The 19,292-nt window shown below is 46.0% G+C and overlaps 1 protein-coding gene across 3 annotated transcripts in view; it reads right to left on the bottom strand.

The window, feature by feature from the left end:
- macrod2 (mono-ADP ribosylhydrolase 2) overlaps positions 1 to 19,292 on the bottom strand; it is a 562,649-nt gene that overhangs the window by 460,956 nt on the left and 82,401 nt on the right. The window lies entirely within an intron of this gene.

Raw genomic sequence — 19,292 nt, 5'->3', positions numbered from 1 at the left:
TTTGGATTATATTAATTTTATGATATTTTTAAATAGGCTACTCTTATGTTGTAGACATAGACCTTATTTAAATTAACCAATCATCAAACAAGCTGTTATCAGGACAGGATTTATTTTATTATATTATTTTTTACATCATGCTTTTGGAACATAGCCTACTCCTACTCAGTCACTGGTTATCTGTGGTTTTCTTTGTGAACTGGTTGTTTTTTTATTCTTTATATCAGAAAGCAATGTGGATTTTATTAGAAGCGGCCAGTTTTAAGGTACACAGCCTACCACAGTGACGCGCTTAGGCCTAAATGTGCTTCAAAGGGAAAACACTACTAAATAATACCCAGATGTGTACCAACACTCGCAGTGAGAGAAGACAGAGAGGCAACATGTTTAAAATACAAAGGCTTCCTCCTTGCTGAAAGCTCCAGAAGAGCCAAAATGACTTTTTTATCTGGGTGATTATTTTTGTTTGTGTGAGTGTGTGTGTTGCAAAAACTTGAGCCTGTCTACCGTGTAACTGCGCTAGGTGGGTTGTTGTAACAACCTGCACTATTTTTGAATATATAGCGTTGTCTTATTTTGAGCGCATCTTGTATTGCACTACAACGCAATTCTTTATATCAAACACTTTATTTTTTACATTTTTCCAAATTGTGTCCTGCAGAAATAGTGCAGAGACACACAGGCTGCTCCGTTGTCTAATTTGGATAGTATTTATGCTTCTTATGAACTGAAAATCATTTGTATCGGTTTAATGCTGGCCTTCTTTATGAGCTTCATATCGATAAGGCATTTTCATCTTTGGATTTATTACGGGTTTGGTCTGATGGAGCCATTGGCTGTGGAGCATCACAAGTGCATCAGTGAGACATAATTGAAGAGAAGGAGCAAATGTATTGCGTCTGTAAAAATTTTTTTAAAAGTCTGGCGAACTCAAAAAATACAACAATCCATAAACAAGTTCCCCAATAAACTGGAATAAAAAAGCGGCAAAAGGGAAAAAATAATAAATAAATACTTCAGGTTTTATATCCAGCTAAAATAAAAATAAAAAACCTCCCAGTCTGCAGATCTTCATGACATCATTTGCCCAAAGAGGCTTTTTTGAGGTGCCATAAATACACGTGCCGACTCTGCGTCTCTCACACAAGTAGGCCTATATCAGGCATGGCAAAGCTGCCAGTTTACTTACGGCCGTGATGCAGTGGCATTCAAGGGACGGAAGGTGGCTGAACTGATTGGCCATAACGAAACCAAACCTGCATCGCACCAACAGGTAGCATATTCCTTTTAAACCCAGGGGTGTGCAATCTTACCCAAAAAGAGCTGCAGTGGGTGCAGGTTTTTTTTTTTTTTATTGCAGCCCAGCACTAAGAAGAAATGTGAATCTACTGATCCAGGTCTCGATGGAAGGCTATGTTTAGTCATTTAGTTGAATCGGGTGTCGTATTGCTAGGCTAAAAAAAACCAGCACCCACACCCACACCGAACCTTTTCGAATAAGACTGGCCAGCGCTGTCTCAAACCAGCCCTTTTACAAGTGTGCTGCAGGTGCACTACCACCCACAGTCAAGAAATGACGAAAATTCACCTCAATTCTCTACACTCTTCAGTTTAGCATTAGCTTCCTCCTGGAGCGGTATTCAGTTAAGCATTAGCTTCCTCCTGGAGCACTATTCAGTTTAGCATTAGCTTCCTCCTGGAGCGGTATTCAGTTTAGCATTAGCTTCCTCCTGGAGCACCATTCAGTTTAGCATTAGCTTTCTCCTGGAGCACTATTCAGTTTAACATTAGCTTCCTCCTGGAGCACCATTCAGTTTAGCATTAGCTTCCTCCTGGAGCGGTATTCAGTTTAGCATTAGCTTCCTCCTGGAGCACCATTCAGTTTAGCATTAGCTTCCTCCTGGAGCAAAAGCATGCCGGCACGTTTCTGTGAGCGATGTTGTTTCTGGCTGAGCTACAATTACAATACATGGACAAATGACTTGCACACATGCTGGGCTGAATTACACCTTAAATACGCATAAATCCTAATGTACATTAAAGGAACAAGACACAAGTATGTTTAACCAAGCAGCCTCAGTGGATCACTGTGTCACTGAGTTATTCACTTTCTATACTCCTTAAATGCTCCAAGCGATATTTCACTATATTTCAGTGACATTTCATTGATTTGGCTATGACATATCTTCACAAAACAAAAAAAGGTCATTTAGAGAACAAGGTCAGGTTTTAGAGGAGGAAACAAGAAAAAAAAAGCAAAGAGAAAGGAAAATTATAAATCTCCTAAATAATCTCTCAAAGATAAGCCTTCTTGGAGCCTGCTTTTTCATTCATTTAAAAAAAAAAAGAATGTCTTCAAAAAAGCTCGCAACATGATTTCCTGTTACAAATTCCTCTAATCAGGGGTTTAAGAAACTACATTGCTTTGTAAGTCACCTTCTGTCAGGGAACAACCTTGTGGCTTGTGTTTAAAATAAGCTTGGGAAGTGCCAATAAATGTATATTCCAGCCAATTTGTTTTCCAATTTCAGAAATAAATGGTTACTCTGCTTATCCTATTTTTCATACAGGCCGACACCCAAAAGTTTTCACCCAAATATCCTGACAAAATGTATTATTTTTAAATTATTTCCAACATATGCCTGTGCCCAACATTTACTCAATCCATCTCCCAGCAACCTTAAGGAGACAAAATATATTTTTGAATGGAAAATTAACAAACATTCCATTAAATATAACACATGCAAAGACTGTATCTGAGATCATCGGGATAGCCCACAATGTGAAGCCAGAAAAAAATGCAACTGCTTTTATAAACGTGGGAATGCTTTAAGAGGAAATGAGACCGTGATGGACTTCCTTGTTCCAAATGGATCTGATCAGGTTCAAGAGTAATCGTTTACTATTGTCGGCCATTTATACCGATAAAAGAACACACTCCGGGACTGATATTCATCTAACACATAAAAAATCCATAGCCTTTGCCTCCGAGTAATAGTTAATTTCAACCTGTCTCGTTTTATAAAGAGAATTCACTTCAGCGCTGAAAAATGGACTAGCGCGGTGTTACAAAACCAAAATGTGGGTACGGGCCCGCCCTCCCGCACCGGGGAGATCTTTAAGACGCCATTTTGCCGCTCCGACAGATTAGGGAAGCGAAGATTAAAGGCCGCGCGCCGCCTGATCGATTGGCCCCTTTTTGGGCTTGAGGAACGAGGCTCCACTCACATTACCAAGCCACGTCAATGGATGAGATCACTGCAATCTCATTAGGGGAGCGCACGGCCCGCTGCGGCCCGCGCCCAAGTGCACGCCTCGGTTATTAATGAGCCTTCGGGCCTAAGTAAATCACCCCGATCCAAGCGGCGGCACGCGCGCTCCCGCCACTTAGGACGGCTACAAAATCCACCGGCGCTCGCCGTTAAATATTTACCGGCGCGAGACGGGGACGAGCGTGACTTTTCAAAAGGAACGCCGTCGCTTTAATATAATGTTTACGCAAAATGTCCACGCGCTCTGTGTGAGCGGGGTCAAGCAGGGGTCAAGTCGCTCCACACCGAGCCGCAGGCCCAGGTCTCACGTACGGGACACCTGAATTGGACAGGCCTGAAACTTAAAGTTCAGTTCACTCTGAATTTATTTTAGCGCTGGCAAACTCTGAGCAATGGGGACGCCGTCTCCAAAACTAGTTACCCTACGGAAGTGAGAAGGACTCGCTGGGCAGGGTTCAAAGACAGAGGTGTCCTCCAGGATGAAAGGGACCGTTGAATGCTTCCCTCCCCCGAGCCAACGTGAGACCCAAAACTTGAGGAATTATCTCCATTTAACTGGCCAAAAAAGTGGGAGACCCACTCGTCACCAAGAATGATCAGATGCTACGGAGAGCAGGTGAGACAAAGGTCAAGGAACAAAGACTCAGTGGCTACAACAGAGGTCAGCATTGTTGACTAAGAACTTAGCAGCTGGGCCGGGTACTGTTGCCAGGGACATAAATGTTAATCAGTAGAGAAAGAACATTTGCATACAGTAGATGTAAAGCCCATGGCATCTACAAGACAATCAATATGCTTGAGACATCTGACTGTTTTAAGGTCACCAGTTAAAACAATGCCAAATTCCATCAAGTCTGGATGATGGATGTCCACCAATACGCAGAAATTCTCCCGGGTGCATTAATGTCTTCTTTTACTAAAAGTTGTAAAACAGCCTGCAAATGTCACATTATGGCAGCTCCTAGCAGTGATGTCTCAAAGCTGTACAAGAAAATCAAACAGAAACTTCTATAAGAGCGCTGATATTCTGATTTTAATTACTGTAGAATGTTGTATTAACTCTAACCCAAAATTTTATTGAATTTACCAATTACAAAAAAAAAAAAAAAAAACGATTAAAGGCAGATATTGTTCTAAATGGCCACAATTATCGCTAAGCATTTAAATGATCAAATTAACCCACAAAATTTCTTTGCTTTGAAATCTAGAAATCTAATTATCATCAAAGCAGCATGCACAATGAAGCAAACCGAGTATCAATGATAACCAGCGATTGAAGTATAATTCAGCATGTAATGCATGAAAGCTACATGCAAATCCAGCCTTTCCTGCACCGAAAACCCCGCTGGAGGGAACAGGGCATAAGAGAACATGGACGAGAGGAAGTCATGCTTACTGAAGCACGTGGCTGTTCAGCGACATATGGAGTTCCTTTACCCTGGCCACCAGTGTAAAATTTTTAAAGCGCTTTTAATTGAAGCTTTTTTTTTTTTTTTCAGTGATATCACAAAACGTAAAGCTTTTGCTGTTGAAGTCCTGAGTTGTCACAGTGGTAGACACACTGTGGACCAAAGGTTTTCAAGCTCGGTCCTTATTTTTTTTTTTTTCCTCCTAAGGCTACATTATGTCAGAAATAGCCATGCAAGCCATGAAGATTAAATATCCCATAATCACATCCCGAGGCATTCAATAAACAGATCAACTTGCGCTGTCATTTGCTGCCTGCTACATTGAAACAATTCCCTAAGAAAAAAAAAGCTACATTTTTATTTGATGAAATTATAGACTGCCAGTTAAAATCATAGGGCTCCTAACTGCTGGTAACTGCAGACACTGGATGACTGACACCAAGCTATTGGTGGAAAGTGTAAAGGCAAAGAGACTGGCAAAAAGCCAGACTTGGATTATGCTAAAATCATTTTAAGGGAAACAATTATGAAAAGCTTAAACAGGAGAACTCAAACAGCCTTAATTGATGGTGAGACTGACTGCCTGTACGCAGCGGATCCCCTCAGGAGTCTGAAGGCTCCCGCTAACAAGACGATGACGAGCCAAGATCTGTATATAAACTTACACTCATGTTATTAATGTGACAAGGAAACTGCAGCGCATTTGTTATAACAGAAACACCGGGGACAAGGCTGAAAACCCATCTCCATCCCGCAGAGCGTCAGCTTCCCAGAAACATCTGCGCATTCCACCCAGCGCCCGCCTCGGTCCGTTCCCATGATCCTTCAGCAACGGTAACCGTTTGCGTTCCCTCACAAGCGAGGCGAGCTGTTTACTCGGACTCTTCCTCTCCCCCGACGGGCCTACTCCTACTCTCCGCAAGAAAAGATTGAGAAAAAAATCCCCTAATGAGACATTTTCCCTTTTTTTTATCTTCTTTGCACATTCCGCTGTATCGCTTCCAAGACATCTTGCAGATCAAAGAGAGGCATCTCGTTTTTTCTTTTTGGTTTTTTTTTCGGTCTTCTGGATGCTGAGAGCACTCGAGGTCGGAGAGCCAGCCCCCGGAGCTCGATTCCGCGCGGATCAGAGCGGCTTCTGGTGGACAGACGCGCGGAGACGCAGACCAGAGGCCTACGAGAGCGGCTTCGCTAATTACGCTACATTGCAGTATTTGTCTGCTCCGCAGATGGCCTCGCGCTGGCTCGCTCAGAGAGCACGGAGGCCGTCCGTTTGTACAGATGGGTAGACGCTTAAGCACGTCGGCCTGAGGTTTCATCACTTCAGCGGCATAGCGGCCGAGCCAGTCACCTGGGAATCAGGCCTTTGGGCTTCAGGACGCCGTACAGGAAAATTCCACCCCGTTTTGCGAAATGCATCGTCGCCGCTTCTGTTTATCAGGGTAGTAATATTCACCAAACACAGCGTTCTGTTTTTATAAGCTTCAAACTGAACTATTTTTTACAATTCTGTCACGCTCGGGCCGAACTTACTGTCCAATTTGCCACCGCAATGCAATTCCCATCAAACACTTTCTCGGGCATCTTTGAGACTTCGCACACAAATACTGCGCAATGAACTCTGGGAGCCTTTAGGCAAGGGAAGCAGGGAAATGAGCGTGCGCACAGCCTTAAATAACGAGGTACAGTCAGCAGGAGCCCAAACGAAACTGGGAGCACACACGATGTCCACGTAGGGCACAAAATCGGGAGCAAAATCTTTCAGAGCAAGTCGATCCACATGTGTTGGCATTACTGTCTGGAAATGGCACTTAAAATTTTTTTGGGTGAACTTTTCCTTCAACCACTATGCCACACCCCCATTACCTGTCCTCACCTGGCTCCATCACCACACTACGGTCAAAAGGAGTGGACGCTTTGACCCGATATCCCATAATCTGAGTGAAAACCAAATCTACAGAGAAAGAGAAATTTCAGTAGGCCACAGTTTGAAAATAGCTAAATATATCCCAGCTTCACTTCATATGATGGTGCTCATATGTCAGCTGTAGTTTCAAAAGAGAATCAGCGCTAGTTTTCACTTGTGAGATAATAGCATGCCTGTATGCAGCCTTTTAAACACATCTCATTGAACAAAGTCTTGTCATGCTTCTGTGGGACACATTTCAGGGGTATTAATGCTTTGTTGGTAATTTTTGCAATCCTTAAAAAGCTAATTATACCATAAAAAGCTATTTATTATGGGCTGTAGACAGGAGGCCTGGGAGAACAAAAAGAGTACCAGTGTAATTTATGATGATGCTCCACTTATGATAAGGCCCAAAAATAATTGAATTTTAGAAGTGCATTCAGTGACTGGGGAAGTGACCCATAACCGACTGTGCTGTTTGAGTCTCCATAAAGAGGCAGCGCTAACAACTCCTCACACTTCACTGTCCTTGTTCCCTTCTTACAGAGATCACACTTTTAAATTACAATACCCCCCTGACACACACGCACACGCACACACACACACACACACTGTCTCTCTCTCACACACACACACGCACACACACACACACACTGTCTCTCTCTCACACACACACACACACACACACACTCGCTCTCTCTATTTGCCTTTCTGTCTCTTTCTCACACACTGTCTCTCACACACACACATATTTTGTCTCTCTCTCACACACACACACACACACACACACACACACTCGTTCTCTCTATCTGCCTCTCTGTCTCTTTCTCACACACTCACACACACCCATACCCACACACATATTCTCTTTCTCTCACTCTCTCTCTCTGCATAACCCAACCCAACCCTGGCCTCTCCCTCTGGAATTACCTGTCAGGCCGAGACAAAGAAGCAGCTGGAACTGCACTGACTGAGTCAGCAAGGACACCCAGCTGAGGCCAGGGCACGAGCACTGGGGCCCGCCCGCCCACTCCAGATCAGGGACTACCCCCTCCGCCACGCCAACATGGCAACGCGAACCCACACGCCGCAGAGCCGTGCCCAGACCCCCAGATTCTCACCATCTGCGGCGAGCTCACTGCACAGCACGCAGATCATGTGAACGTTTTCAGCCATTTTCCACCACCCTCCATTTACACACATATTTAATGAGTCAGCAGGAATTTTTTTTAGGTCTTTCCCCAGACACATTCCACACATATCTGTATAATTGACTCTCCCCCTTCTAAGACATTAATGTATGTCAGCCATTATAGATATTCTGAAAAAAGGTGATCTATCTTGTGTTCCGCTGCTTGGAAAAGCATGTTGTACTCTTGGGATCTTAATTGACCTTTAAAGACATTTCGAGGAAGCAGGGCCCAGCAATAATTACTTAATTTATTAGCGGGGTCCTAAGCATTACCAGCAAATTGATTAGTAAGAGGCCCTCATACTCTCAAGAGCGCAGTCCTCATCGGACTCCTCTTCCTCACCGTTTAGCTTTCATTAACCGCCTCTCCTAAACACCGGGTGGAAGTGCCTTCTAGAACGTCCACTAGAGGCTATAAGCCCAGGAACCGGAGAGGGGAAACTTGGACACGCTCACAGAGCCTCTGTTCAGTTCCACCATGTCGGCTCTACGGGAGGGGCTTTGGGAAACACTGTTTCCAGACCTGCGGGGGGAAAATATGCACCTCAAACAGCCTCTGGGCTCCGCCCCAAACCGAAAACCCCAAAGAATGTCAATCTGGCGATTTTTCTTGGCAGGCCGGGCGTCTCCGTGGCCTCGACAACCGAGCTGCCTATTCCGCTGACCTCAAACTCGCTCGCTCAGAAAAGGATCTTTTTATAAGGCCTGCAGGTTTCGAGTTTCCCGTTTAATTTTACAGGGCCGGTTCCAGCAAGAAACTGTATCGTTTCTTTGCTTTCGTTTTTTCCACCATCCATCTAATACTCTCTTTGGGTTTCCTGTGAGCTGTGGTTGTTCTTTTGCTTTTATTTGTATCATTGTGATCATTCGTTTTTTCTGTCACTTTTCCTCGGCTATCGATTCCCACGATATGAGAAAAGATATGTTAGTCTTAAGGGCAGTAAGGCCGAGAGCGAAAAAAACTACAAAATTCAAGACGTCTGTGAAATGTCCTCCGACAGTTTCCGCTTCATTAGAAATGACAAGCTCTTGTGAGTTTGCGATTTCCTACCCCGAAGGCCTGACACACAACACCTTCCACACAGACATGGACTCCCGTCACCTTTTTTTACCCCGACAGAGCGTGTGAACCTGCCCCGGGGGGGGTGGGGGATCGGTTGGCGAACCTGGATTACGAGAAGACAAGGTGCATCTAGGGGCGTCAGCAGATTTTATTACAGTAACTGCACCTTGCCACAGTTCATCAGCAAACTATCAGGTAATTCAGCTGATTCAACGGCTTCTTTTAAACGTGCACGTTTTTTAAAAAGTTTTAGTTGCGCTCCAGCAGATTTTATAAGAGGCACCTACACCTGGTTGGGTCAGTTTAGTGGGGGTGGGGGGGGGGTATGAGGATTAAATAAAGATTGCAAAGTGGGGGGGGGGGGGGGAGGTGCGGTAGAAAATAAGCTGGAGTCTCTCTTCTGGTCTTTTTGACCTTGAGAGAACTTCAGTGTGTGGTATGTGTGTGTGTGTGTGTGTGTGTGTGTGTGGGGGGGGGGGGGGGGGGGGGGAGTTGTAGAGAGGAGGAGGGTAAGGGAGGAGAAATGAAAAATAAAATCTCAGTCGAAGAAAAAAAACCCACCAAAGCAATTTCAATCCAATGATCCACTACAGTCTAAAGATATAAGCCACCCTAATCTTCAGCTCTCAGCTGCTTAAGACCCGCCTCTGGCCACGGGGCCTCCAATGACAGGCTCTTCAAAGGCAGAGAGCCCGGGGAGGACCGTCCACACCGCCTCTCCGAGCCTTCAAAATGGCAGCCGCTTTTCTGCCACTCCGTTACCTTTCCACAGAGGGGGGAAAACACTGCAAAAAGCTGGAGAGGCCAACCTCTGACCACAGCGAGGTGATCGGGCCGAGGGTCCGAGCCATCGACGCTGAAGCGGCATTAGTGTGTAGGGCCAGGAGGGTGTGAACGCACTCGGCAACTATGGGTCAGGGGATTGCGACCCCACAAAACAGGCACGGCACAAGGAGTCACTGATTAAAAGATGACAGGCTGTTCTCCACTCACTTTGAAAAAAACTAAGAGCACTGTGACATATACCATCCAGATTTTAAAACACGACCTTCTGAGGTGTCACCTGGGGACACGCAGCCTTGTGTGGAAAGTTAAACGTGCTTTACGTTTCCTACCATAGAAATACGAGTAGCAGTCCTGGCTCTGAATTCTGGGTCACAGCAGAGGAAGTTCGGCACACTAATGCTTTTCACGTGCACTTTTTATTTCGCCTGGGGCAGTTCTGTTCAGTGACGTTACTTCCCTGTATCGCAAAGGCTAAATGTAGGGAACAGCAAGGTACTCCGTCTAATTAGTATGCAGTTCCGTTCAAATCACCGAACACCGTAAAAATGCATTGGAACAGTGGTGACAGTTCTTCCGAAGAAATTTGATATATGAAATTATTACAGTACAACATTGTTATTGCTCAAACAGGACTCAGCCTCCGCAAAATTATTCCATTTTTCTAGAATGAATGGATCTGTCAGCGCATCCCAAATCTCACTAATTACCTACCTGAAGAGAGCGTGCTACGGCTAAGGACTCAGAATTAATTCGCAAACCCACTTCTCCGGGGGAGAGTCGGAATTTGAATGCCTCCTAAACGCCCGGCTTTCTTTGCTCCAGTAATCACAGTGGTCATCAAACACAGTTGGCAAATGTTAAAGAGCTCCAAGTACCCATAGGTGGTTCTATGAGAAACGGCTCAGGCAGTTTAATTTAATTTTTCTCTGAAAGGGCAGACCATTGAGGCGACCCAGCTGGTATCCCGTCCGTGCCAAGGCCGGGCCGGCGCGCGGCGCCGCCTTCCAAAAGACGGCTATAAACAGAACAACGGAATCGACCGCGACCCGCGTCCACGGCGACGAGTCCTGCCCGAGCGACGGGTCGATGGCTGTAATTAGATTTCTGACGCCCATTTCCCAGGTCGTCCTCGAAATGAGTCCCCACAACCCCAGTTGTGAATCATAACCAGTGTGTGTGTGTGTGTGTGTGTGAGGGCCGGGGTTTGTGTGTGTGTGTGTGTGTGTCTGTGGGGGGGGGGGGGGTTTGTGTGTGTGTGCGCGTGTGTGTGTATGCGTGCGTGCGTGTGTGTTTGTGTGTGTGTGGAGGGCACCCTGTATTGAATTGTTGATACCCTTAATATGAACAAAAAAAATTAATTCAATTTATTGTTTATCAAATTCTTACTATGCTCAGCAACATGACGAAATTCTAATCTTATTGAGATATCATCATAAAAATGAACATAAAATCATTTTTGATTCTGAAATAGGCTTGTGCCACAATTATTTTTACCTCTGTAACAATCACTGTTAATTACTGCTTTGTGTACCCTCCCTTTGCCAAGATAACAGCATTACGTTTTCTCTGACAATGTTTGATGAGGTGGGAGAACTCATATAAAGGGATCTGAGACCATTCATCCATACAACATTTCTCCAGATCCTTGAGAGTCCTTGGTCCTCGCTTGTGGACTCTTCTCTTCAGCTAACCCCACTGGTTTGCAATGGGCTTTAGGGGGGACTGGGATGGCTATTGCACATGCTTGAAGATCCAATCAAGACCCAGTTTTAGCCTCCTGGCAGAGGCAGCGGGATTTTGATCCAAAATCTCTCGGTATTTGATGGAGTCCATGATGCCACGTACCCTAACAAGGTTCCCAGAGCCTTCTGAAGCAAAACAGCCCCCCCAAACATTACATATTCACCAGCGTACGTCAGAGTGGGGACTATATTCTTTTCTGTACAATGCCAAACCCAGCTCTGGTGACTGTGGCCAAAAAACTTTATTTTCGTCTCATTTGACCATAGAAGCTGGTTCTAATCAGTCACCCAATGCCATTTAACAAACTCCAGGCACTTATGATTGTGTCTGACGATGGTTGAGGCTTTCTTTTGCCTGCCAAACCTTCCAGTTGGCTTGGAGGTGGCGTCTAATCGTTGTTTTGGAGAACTGGTGACCCTAGGACGCAATCAACTTGTTCAATTCTCCAACTGTTATCCTTGGATCATTTTGCGTCCTCTTCCAAGTTGGTTCACCACAGCTCCAGTTGTTTCCAAATTATTCCCCTAATAGTGGAGATGGGAATTTTCAGGCATTTAAATTTTTTATACCCATTGCCTGATAAACAAATAAACAATTATTTAATAGCTTTTTTATATATTTGTCCACATGTATGTATTATGGGCTGCGAACTGATTAAAATTATGATTTTCCATTCGTTGAATTAATTATGTAGATCAATCAGAAACTTTAAAGCTGTAAATTCAATATAAATATTTATATAAATATTCCTTGGAAGCCAATGCTAGCCGTAGGACTGCGTTCATCCCTAGTCTTTGATCATGCTAATTGGCCAGCTATTTGATGCTTTCCACACTGCAAGTGAGTTGGTAAGTGCTTTTCTCTCTGATGTACTCAGCACTGTTGACTAGAAATCTACAGTTGTTTACTCAAGGTTAAATGTTGCCAGGCTGACTGAGTTCGCTGATCATCTCTTTCGTTAAGCTGGTAATGGTATTTATGAAAGGCTGCAGGTGATACTGTAAACTAGTCACACTAGTTTAAAATGTTTGTTTTCATTTTCACTTGTTCTACGGTCAAGCTTCCCTCTGCATCTAATGCTTTCTAACCAAAATGTCCACCTGATTTCCCCTTTAGGGGTTGGTATCTCCAGGCAATGCTAACAGCTTTAACAACTCCAATGATTTTACATCCTTTTCCTCAGATAACAGTAACTGCACTACATATCGATAATGCTAAAATAAAATGAAGAAGCCACTCATTTTTATTCAAAATTAATTAGTAATTAAAGCATTACTTGGTTAATTAGACAACCCTAATATATACAGTACAGACATATATATGCCTGTTGTAGACACGCGCACAGCTGAACATGCACACAAACACACATAGTTATCTCTTTAAAATGAATGAGTCACATCCAACACACACCCAGACACATGCGCACACACACACACACACAGTCATCTATTTAGGAGCACTACCTACAGAGCACTACCTCACCTGCACACTCAACCTGTTTATAGAGCACTACCTCACCTGCACACTCAACCTGTTTATAGAGCACTACCTCACCTGCACACTCAGCCTGTTTATAGAGCACTACCTCACCTGCACACTCAGCCTGTTTATAGAGCACTACCTCACCTGCACACTCAGCCTGTTTATAGAGCACTACCTCACCTGGACACTCAACCTGTCCGTCTCCCTTCAGTGGCACTGGGGGAACCCACTTCGTACAACAACACAGCCGGATTATTTGCATTAGGAGTACTGAAAGGTCAGCATTGTAGTATAACCAGTTGAGCATTATCCAAAGCCCAGGCGACAGAAAAAAGAAAATTCTGGGGTCTCCCCACAGGCTGCGCCTGTAGTATCAAATGGTCTGTAGGTACAACTCATTTTCCAAGAGAAAGTCATTCATTGGCTTTACACAAATCCCCAACAAGCCATTACTTCACACAATTCAAATAATAATTTAGTATCATGTTTTTAGCACCATTCTGATAATTCTTCTATTTGAAACTGCAGCTGTTTAATTTTAATATGCAGATAAGAGTATCTGAGAGATGAGAGTAAAGTATAACCCTTTTTTTCCCCCACAGAGATCATAAAACTTAAAATTAAAATACAATCTTATTTCATGTTCAGGGCAAGAGGTCAGTCGATGGGTGGTACGCGAAACAAAGATTTTCCTCGTGTAATTTTATTAATTTATTCCGCTGGATGTCCACTTCACAATCGCTCCCGCGCAACACGCTGACCCCGAACGGAAGAGCAGGGCCTACCGGCAACAGTTAATTAAGCGGGTACAAATTTGCGATGGACTGGATTGTATGGGACCACAAGAAGCCCAACAATGGGATCGCCGGTCGGGCCATTAATCACGTTGTCTCCCGACGTGTCTGCAAACAGAACAGCCGGCGTGAAAAGGCTGTCCCAGAAAGGAAAGGGGGCGTGATCTCTGACACCCGGAGCGCCGGCCCCCCCGCGGGGGTCAAACGCGCTTCGGGCTCGGCCCATTCACGGAAGCGGCCTCGCCAATCGAATTATACGCTGATGAATAAGACCACAATGAGCCCGGCGCAATTAGGCCTATCGGGTTCAATTTCACTTCGTGAAAACGTCGCCGTCTCATTGGGGGAGGCCCCGACGCCCCCGAAGCGCGTGAACTATCGAGACATTTGAATTTCCGACAGAAAAGGCGTAGCGGACGAGAAAGCCCCATGAATGCATGGTACAACGGCATCTGTCGAAGGTCAGTAACCTCCTTTTGTCTCCTCGCCACAAAAGTGTGCAAATTATTTTTTTTCTATTTTTCTTTTTTCATTCATAAGCCAGATGGGCTCAGATTCCGAGAAGAATTCACTAGACCGGGCCTAAGGAGCAGTCACTAACACACAAAGAGCTGTGATCTACTGTCTACCGTCAGATCTACTAATCGAAGACCACCAGAAAGTCAGAGAAAATAAATGTTGCGTTTCCGAGAAACAAAAGAAAAAGTTAAACGAATGCAAAAAAAAAAAAAGAAAAGACACCTGCATTGAACAGTCGAGGAGGCAAGGGCGATTTTACAGCACATTAAATCCAAGTAGCCGGTGGTTATGAAACCCGGTCTCCCCCATCTCCACCACAGAAAGCCGAATCGCCCACTAGATCTGCAGTCGGCGTCCTCCGAGCGTAATGCGGATTCCAGCAGCTCTGAGCGGGAGGCTGAGGGCGGCGAGGGGAGGTGCGGAGGGAAGGCCGTGCAGCCTATGCAGGCTCCGAGGCCAGCAGAGCCCAATTACACACCGGGTGGACAATCGGAGCAGCCGACACCAATCTGTCTCTTCCACTCTACGTCAGAGCGCGGGCCAGAGCGGTGAGGTGAAGCGAGAGGGGCTGAAGCCGTCAGCTGCGATCGATTAGCCAGCCGCTAGGAGCTAACGTACGCGCGGATCCATTATTCATGCGCAGGTAAGGCGAAACGTTCATCACCTTTCGGTTCTTGTGCTTTTCTCTCCCCCCCCGCCCCCCCCCCCCCCTTCTGGACACTTTTGACAGCAGAACGAGAACCGCTGACACAGGCACGCCTCGGCCAATCAGAGCGCGGCAAATTGCGTCGCTCTGACGGAGCCGAAACGCGCGAGAGCGCTCGAGAGGGCCGGAACGCCGCGGCCGCATCGATGCGCATCTGACACCGAGACCGAAATCTATAATACCGTGCTCGTCAGAGGAAGCCATTCCAGCCGGGGCCTCACCCTGTATTCACGGCGTCTGGAATTCAAATGTAAACCGGACTCACACATTCCAATCATTTCCGGGTAATCATCGGCCAAATCAAATCATGTGCGCAGAATGAGTCAATAAAACTCACTCTGACGTTCTAATCTCACTGTCGCAAGACAGATTGGGAGAGAGAGAGAGAGGGAGAGGCAGAGAGAGAGGGAGAGGCAGAGGGAGAGAGAGAGATAAAGGCAGAGGGAGAAAGAGAGAGAGAGGGAGATGGAGAGAGCGAGCAATAGGGAGAGAGGGAAAGAGTGAGAAAGAGAGAGGCAGAGAGAGAAAGAGAGGGAGAGAGCAAGAGAGAGGGAAAGGCAGAGAGAGAGAGGGAGAGGCAGAGGGAGAGGAAGAGAGTGAGAAGGCGAGAGAGACAGAGGCAGAGGGAGAGGAAGAGAGAGAGAGAGAAAGAGTGAGCAAGAGGGAGAGAAAGAGAGAGAAATGGATCATTCACTCATTCCTGCTCATCTCGATTTACCCGTCACACTAACTACCCTAACTGACGAGACAGTCAGACTCTTTTCCCCTTGTCTTGGTGGTCATTTCGGCTGTCCCCCCCGCCCCCCCCCCAGCTTGCGCTCGTCAGCAGCAGCAGCGAGGGGGATTTGGCGGCCTTCGTGACGCTCCTGACGCAGAAACCGCGCCCCCGCCACCGCCGCCGCCGGCCCAGCGACGGATGTCTCCCACTGTGACCCAGACAGCGCAGAAATCGATCGCCCCCCCCCCCCCCCCCCCCCCCCCCCCCCCCCCCCCCCCCCCCCCCCAAAAAAAAACCCCCGGAGAGCCGAGAATAACGGCTGAGGCTAAACAGACATCTGGCGTGAAAAAGCCGTTATGACTGCTTTTATTAACGCGTTTGCATCGATCTGCACAGGGAAGTGGGAGAACGCTCTCTGCCAGATGTATTTTACAGTAATGAGACTATTAGCGTGTATTAACGCACAACGGCATTACTATTTTCAGCCGGTGCGAGTGAAGAGAAAGCGTTCCTCTTTTCTAGCACACAGATTCTTTCCCTTTCCCCGTGGCTACTGCGAGGAGCGTTATTTGAACGTTGTTCTCACGGTCTCTCTTTAACAGGTTTGGCCCCATTCTGCATTCCCGGTGCCTGCTGGACGTTTTCTTAGAAAACCGTGACACGCCTTCCTATACTGCTCGAGTCTTTCCCACCCAAGACGAACTTTCAACAGCCGAGGCCTTTGATCCATCGTACCTGACAGGCAGAGCCAGCTGCGGTGGCTAACCTTGCACCATTAAGAGCCAAAACGCGCAACACTTCAGAAACTGTGGGGATGACAACACACAGCCAAGGCCCATGCTACTGACGACTGACTGGGTAATATCAAGCACTGACCTTGCCTTAAAAATGGACACAAGCTGCAGTTTTATTCTTCACAGTCAACCGTTGATAGGTTAATTCTGGCAACTGCCAAACTTGCCACAAACACATGTATTCAATCATGGATCAAAGGTAAGATCTACTACTGACCATGTTAATGTTAATAACGATCACTTGGCAATGTTGTCTGTTTGGTGTACCCTGTTATCAGTGGAGAATTTGCCTGCATCATCGCCAAAGATTCACTGAAGTGTCCCAGGGCAACAGGAAGCAGAACCTGCAAAATGAGTCCAACTGGATCTGCATGGTTCATCTCCGCCTCGCATTCCCAGAATAACTGCCCCCTTCCCCTAACTCTATCTTTGGTAGGTATGAGGGGAGAAGAATAATCACTCACGCACCCTTTGTGTGTGGTTCCCAAGCGTCCGAGCGGGATGCACGTCAGTCTCGGTCAATGTTTCGCTTAATTTGCGCTGTTTAGTGTAATAATTCTCAAAGTGTTTTACAGCTCCTGACAATTAGCCGTGTCGCACGGCGAATTATTACAACGCCGCGGTCCAAGAATGTAACCTCCACAGCCGGCTGCCTCTACGCCCTTCAGAGAGGGCTCGAACTGAAGAGAGAGAGAGAGAGAGAGAGAGAGAGAGAGAGAGCCAGAGAGCCAGAGCCGACAGAGGCAGCGGGACCGTCTCACAGAGCTTCTCCACCTTGCCGCTGAAGCTGCCAGCACATCCATTAGAAAGTTCTGGAGGATTTTTTAAAAGGAGAAGGGAAAGGGAGGACAGACAGGCTCTTAAATTGAGCAGGATTTTATTAGAATTATGGGGGGTGTTTTTTCCAGTAAAAAGGTTTCGGGAGTCTCTCCAGCCATCATATCTGAAGGCGCGGTGATCAATGAGAGCGCTGTGATTGGAGGAGAGAACGGCCTCTTTCGAGAGCCCATCAATCCCCATGTAATTGTAATTACCTCACAGCACTCAGCCCAAAAGTGTCCAAAAGAAACAAAGTGCTAATTATAGGTCTCTTACACAGCCTGGAAGGCCCCCAATAATCCTGAAGGGTTACAAAAAAATCTGACAATGGCAGAAATTTCTATATATTTTATTACAGAAATAGTGAACTATTAGAACAGGGCACACTTAGAGATGCCATTTATATAAATGACATTTATTCTCGTGAATTTTAGTGGAATACTAAAAAAAAAAAAAAAACTATTCCAATTTTTTATTTTTTTTATTCCAAAAATGGAATACATTTAGGAAACCTATAACTGTGAATTCATTCTATCCATATAATGCAAAAACGCTGTACATAATCAGTCACCTCCTAAATTTCAGCTATAATATGTGAGTATGTTTTGCAAGTAAATATTATGCCATTATTGCATTCACGGTATAATATTTACTTGTAAAACATACTTATATTTACTTAGTTACTCAATCTACTGCTGGGGCAGCCGAACAGGTGCTTGTTTAAAAACAGTCAGATGCAAAAAACCATCTGAAGTTCGTTAACGGCATAATAAAATGATTTAATTGATCAATTTTTTTGCAACAATAAAAGTAAAAATGAACAGTACCAGAACCTCAGCTCTCAGGGACCATAGAGTTGGCCTCAGCTGATTTATTCGCCAGCTTCATGGACAGAGGCACCACATGAGGGGGGGGGGTCTGTGTTCAGCACTGCTGCGGTAGCTTGGCCTAACAACAGCAGGGTTTCCTTTCTTTATAAAGCAGGATTTGACGTCCCCGTTCCCATGACCCTTTTAGAGAGCGGCGCTGGAGCGTTACGATCGCAGTAAACACAATCTGAAACCTTCTCCTTGCTCAGGCACCACGCTGGCCGTTCGCCGCCTCCACAGAGATCTCCGTATATATCACAGCGTCCGGTTGTTGCCGTACTTCAGTTCTCCGGTCTTTAAACATTTGCTCAAAGCCAGCAATCAGTGTCTTCCCTTACTCGAACTCTCAAACAATTATACTCTATTTTAAATAACTTCCGCTGTAACAGGGCCCTTCAGAGGCACTTAACGTATAAAATTTTTTAACTGAAGTTCAGATAAAAATGGAAAAATAAATAATAAAAAAATCGAGGATCGAGCGCCGCTCGAGCCGCATAATGAAATGGTTTCCATTAAGCGCGGGGGGCATTAAAGTAATGTACCTGGCACAGGCACCCCCCTCTCTTGGCCCCATTTGTGCCCCCCGAGCCTCATTAGGCTTCATCGGCGGAGCGGCGCGGGACCCCTGACGCCGAGCGCTCCGTGGGCGCGCGGGGAGCGCTAACACGGCCCATAAAGCCCCGTGATAATTAACGCCCCCGTGTTAATGGCCCGTCCGCCTCGGAGGGCGGGGCCCTTTTAATCTGCGCTGATGGCGTCGGGGGGGAAAAACCTGGCACGCGTACATACGGAGAGAGGAAAAAGACAAATTAAAGTCAATTAGTTAGAAGAGACTGGGGGGGAGGGAGGAAACTGAGAAAAACAAGAAACTTCTGTGCTTAGCAACAGGTAAGGGGTTTTTTTCAGTGTACCTGAGGTGACCTGAGGGGGGTGGGGGCATAAAGCACCACGCGGTTACTTCTGACATAGACGGTGGGGGGAGAAGTGGGCAGGGTCGTGCCTCCTGGGACATCGGCTTCACCTGCACGGCTCCGAGCGACCTGCGTTTGGATTGCCCTTTTGACCCTTCCAGAACGGACAGCGGAATGAAGGACTGGGAACGGAATGGAGAACTGAGAGCAGAATGAAGGACAGGGAGCGGAACGGAGAACTGAGATCGGAATGAAGGACTGGGAACAGAATGGAGAACTGAGAGCGGAATGAAGGACTGGGAACAG

This window comes from Anguilla anguilla, chromosome 18, assembly GCF_013347855.1.
Source record: "Anguilla anguilla isolate fAngAng1 chromosome 18, fAngAng1.pri, whole genome shotgun sequence".
In the NCBI taxonomy this organism is placed as follows: domain Eukaryota; kingdom Metazoa; phylum Chordata; class Actinopteri; order Anguilliformes; family Anguillidae; genus Anguilla; species Anguilla anguilla.
Note: the sequence above shows the minus strand (reverse complement) of the source record. Positions and strands in the feature narration are given on the sequence as shown.